Here is a 4723-nt window from a genome sequence, read left to right as displayed (position 1 = left end):
GGAACTTTTTCCACTGGAAGATTGGCCCAGTGCTGCGTTTTAGCTATGTAGGATATCACACAGTGCTGGCATTTGAAGGAGTGATAATTTTATGCTTAAAAATGAGTAATGGAGCTATTGAGAATTTTATTCTGAGGAAGTCCTTAGATCACACACCATCGTCTGTTTTTCACATTCTTGTGTATATGATCGTACAGACTCTGCACCCGTCAGTGACGCATTTGCATATAAAATTGAGTGTGTGTGCACTCCCATAAAATACAAGTGGTATAAAAATGTTTTTAAAATTATAGTGTTCTAAAGAGAAAATTAATTTTTCCTCACTTTGTGTTTTTCAGAGAGACTGCCACAGAGTTATCTGGAGCATTACCAAGGTAAGAAAGTGGCTCTAAACTGACTCTGGGTATCAATGTCTGGAAGCTGCTAGAAGCCCATATGACCATTTTGGGACAGAACATGATCCTTTTCCTACAGAAAACTGCTGGGATGTTGTGAACTGTGGATGCAGGGAGGAGAGGGAAATATGACCGTGAAATACTGGAGTGAACATACTCCATGGCCTACAGCAGGTTGGAGGTTTTTTTTGAGGCTTAGCACAGCTGTGTACCTGGGAAATACGAAAACCAACTGTGGCCCTCTGCCAGCTGTGCAATGATAACCACTGCAGGTGGTTTGCCTTTTGCTTTAAATTTCACCTGAGGGAAGAGGGGAGGGAAACTTGGAGACTGGGGAGAAAAAAAATGCTGTGATCTTAAGACATTTTCATTTGGAAAGCAGAACAGCTTAGATCAAATTCTTCTGTGCTGGGAAAGCTTTTCATAAAATAATAGAACTAGACAGGACTCCTAGGCTGCAATAGAGGTTTTTGAAGAGAGACTTGCCTACATATTGTCAAAGGATGCATTAAAATGCTGTTATCATGCAGATAGAGAAAAGGGTGGAGAGAAGGGGGGAAAATCTGATGTGATAACCTGTCACATAATAGAGATGCCTAGTGAGCTAAAAAATGGTGGTCTCATGTTTCTTGCCTCTTCTGCCATCAGTTTTGCTCAGTGAAGTATGCTGGTGTTTAATGAAGTAATGGTTTGGGGTGTTTTTATATCTTCTGATTAGTAGCAATGCTGTAGTTCATACAATAGACAAAGGAATAATTCAACAGAAAAATCTGTTTTCTTTAGGCATGGTAATACATGTGATTTATTTCTGCTTCAAAGGCAGAGAAAAATTGTCTACCTTTATGGGATGTGGGGTTTCATTAGTTGACTCATCTGTATTGATAAGCTGCATAAATGCAGACCTTCACAGAATTGGATGTTTTTTTCCACCCCTCTCTAATGTATCACTTTGTTTTGTAGGTTCAAAATTTATATCAGTTGTTTATTCATTAGGTTCTTTTTTATGACCTACCATCTTTTGATTGTGCAAGCAGTTACAATGGTGAATTTTCACCAAGGATTTGAAGGGCTGCACAATGACCAAGCTTATTTAACACAAGAATTTATTCATCTTCCTTTAAAAAAAAAATCTCAATTCTTCATATAAAATGAAAACAAAAATAAAGATTCAACAAAGTCTGGAATATCTTTTATTCACTTTAGTGTTAAAGTGTTTCCAGTTTGCTTTCATTCTCCTAATTGGTTAGGTATTATATGACTAATATACTGGAAACATGCAGTCCTTGCAGTGCTGAAATGAATTTCACTTTAAATAAAAGTTAAAACAAGAGATCCAGGTGCTTGAATAAACATCCAGTTTCATACTTGCCATTAACGATTGCCTAAATGTGTTTTTCAAGTTATTACCACAAGCCTTTAATTTCAACTATGCCAAGATGTCGCAAGTGAAAATCAGATTATACAAACAATGTGCAGAAGGCAATGTAATTATGTTATAAATATTAAAACCAATGATCTTGTCTAAATTTTAAACAAATGTTTGTGGCTGCATGCAGACTGGCTGGTCCTCAGCCTTCTCTGGCCTTCACCTATTCCTGCATTTCTCTAAGCAAGAAGTCCCTTGGGGCTTTAATCTTCTGTTTTCATGTATTAATCTGATATTCTATGTTCTTCATTCAAATTTTAAGTGAACCATTTTGCTGTTATTAATTATAACTGTGAAACAGTCTAATTTCCCCACCACTAGCACATTGTTTCCCACCCCATACTCTGAAACTACTTTATATCGTATATCATGACACTGAACGATAGGTTTGACGAACATGGTGGTGACAGGCTGATAGCTGGACTAGGTGATCTTTGTGATCTTTTCCAACCTATGTCTATGAAATTTTAATTTCATTTCAAGGTGCAACAACTAATTACCGCTTTCCCATAGTAATTCTGCTAGTTGTGTTTGATCCAATGGGACAGAAAAAACACTCAGTATTTCTAGAAATCCAGCTTCTATTTGTGCAGTGAAACACAATGCCTTTTCTCTGGGCAGTAAAGATTATATTTGTTGGACTGATCCAACACACTTCAAGCAGTTGTAAATCTGATGATAGGATCTTCATTGTAAGGTGTGTGTGAGTCTGAACTTGAGTTTTGTTTGCCTATCAGAAAGATTTAGGCATTAGTGGTATTAATTAGTTGCTGCTATTAAAAAAATCCAACAAACAAACAAACAGAACAGGCAAAACCAAACTTCTGAATTGCACATAGTTGAATTACTGGAGAGAAGTTAGGGATTTTTTTTTTTTCCCCAGAAATATAAATAGTAAGAATTTACAGGGAAGAATATTTTCTCTTCTAAAGTAATCAAGATAGTCTCCTTATGTCCCTTTAATAAAGTGTCTGTGTAAATGGTGGTTTTTTAATGTAGTCATTTTCCACAAAATACTGCTTCTTGGTTTCTAATGATTAAATTAAAGCAGAAGTAAAAATTACCTTACTTTTTGTCACTGAAGAATGTGTCTCATTCATAGAAAGAAGTGGGAAAATCTGAGTTAGTGAACATCATTTATAAGGAAACTTAATCTATTAACTTTGCCTGTAGAAAGATGCAAGAATATTCTGTATGATTATATTGTGTCAGTTCTAATTTACCAGTTATTTCCGATGGGGGAAGCTTTGAGCAGGAATTGGAAATTTCAACTTAAAATATGTTGAAGAAGCTTTACCACTTTTATATTAAATGACATTATTATGTCTGTGAATGTATATTGTTTTTTCGAAGAAAGGATTTCTGTGTGCAACAGCACATCAAAGAAAGGATCTTCACAAGGAAAACTTTATAATAATATTAAGTTGTTCATTGCATGACCTATTTAGAGTACTCAGATATTTCTTGTTGTAGACTACATAATTAAATTTTAAATGGAACATGATAAAGAAATTATACTGGTGATCTCTAGAGATTTGAATACCCTATTTGGATCTTTACAAGAGTGTAGCAAAGACATACTTTAAAATTTAATAAAGGTCTGGCCTATTTTTTTTCCTTTTAGATGTGCTATAACTACTATAGCAGCTCTATTTCAAACTGCATTTGCTCTCCACATTATGTACATGATACCTATGATAAGAGACCAAACTAAAATTATTAAAAGCATATATATCTTAAATTGAGAAACCCACAATTTATGTATGATGCAGAACAATTTATGAATGAAGATAAGCTCCTAAAGCCTTGCAGTACCCTAGCTTGCAACCAGCCCTTCACAGACCATCATTTGATCTAAGCTGGTAACATGTCCAGAGAGATGTAATTTAGTGAGGTAGTGTGCTCATGAACAGTGCAAAGCCCTACGGGCACGAGGGACATGATATTTGGAGCTTAAACAAGAAAATACCCCACTGCAATATCAAAGGAATGGTTTCAGTCTCTAGCCCCTTCTGTTTGCTTCTGTGAAAGATTCTTTATATTTAAAAAGAACAAATATTTTAAATATGGACAAACCACATGGATTATTTGTTTGCTTAAGTTTAGTAATGATAACAAAGGTGAAATTTCTTTTTTCATCTTATATGTAGTGGCTTGATTTTGCTGTTTACTCGGTCAGAGTAAAGTTTAAATGGTCGCTTCCTCTTGGATTTTGAGGTGAAGGCCATCTTAGAAGTATGATTTGAACTTTTTTGAAAAGGTGGTATGAAATCTGCAACAAAGTATGACAGCAAGAATACACTGGTGTGCCAAAAAGGTATACTGAAAATTTAAGTCTTTTAAATTCTCTTATAACCACAGTAATTTCTGGACCTCTTGTAATTTAAACCAGCAATCTGGAGTAGGGTACAAACTGTAAGCCCTCCAGATTTAAAATTTTATTCTCCCCCACTCCATAAATTTCTTTAATGATGTCTAAGTTCCATTTACTGTAGAGACATGTTCCTGTGTGTCTACAGAATTTTGAAAATAGAATTTGAGTACTGAAGTTACTTCAGTACTTTTGAAAAATGTTAACCTGCAACTTCACCATTATTTAAATCTAATGCAACTAAGCTTTTATCTAAAAGGAAAAGAAGAATTGACAACCCACCATATGACAAGCAAAATGAAATCTCTTGATCACTAACTGTCAGCAGTCTTTCTAATACCATTGTGTTAAGGAATGATATGTCTTCCAAGGAACTAAGTACACAAGGTTTTGAATCATTTCTGTCTTGACAGCCTCACCCAAGTAACTACTTGTAAGTGCTTGGATGAATTATAAAATCTATGTGGTTCTGTAGAGTGAGTTAATAAAATATCCATGAGCATTTTAATTACTATGAAATGAAAAGGATCT

General features: G+C 34.9%; 1 protein-coding gene across 1 annotated transcript in view; it reads left to right on the top strand.

Annotated features, from left to right (window-relative positions):
* Nucleotides 1-343: 343 nt before the first annotated feature.
* Nucleotides 344-4723, top strand: part of CELF2 (CUGBP Elav-like family member 2) — a 301902-nt gene continuing 297522 nt past the window's right edge. Inside the window, exon 1 of the mRNA XM_010720047.3 lies at nucleotides 344-374. The gene's annotated coding sequence lies outside the window, so the exon portion shown is untranslated. The remainder of the gene's footprint in view (nucleotides 375-4723) is intronic.

The sequence above is a fragment of the Meleagris gallopavo genome, chromosome 1 (genome assembly GCF_000146605.3).
Source record: "Meleagris gallopavo isolate NT-WF06-2002-E0010 breed Aviagen turkey brand Nicholas breeding stock chromosome 1, Turkey_5.1, whole genome shotgun sequence".
NCBI classification, from domain to species: Eukaryota; Metazoa; Chordata; class Aves; order Galliformes; family Phasianidae; genus Meleagris; species Meleagris gallopavo.
The sequence above is the reverse complement of the archived record's forward strand: the minus strand, read 5'-3'. Positions and strand labels throughout refer to the sequence as shown.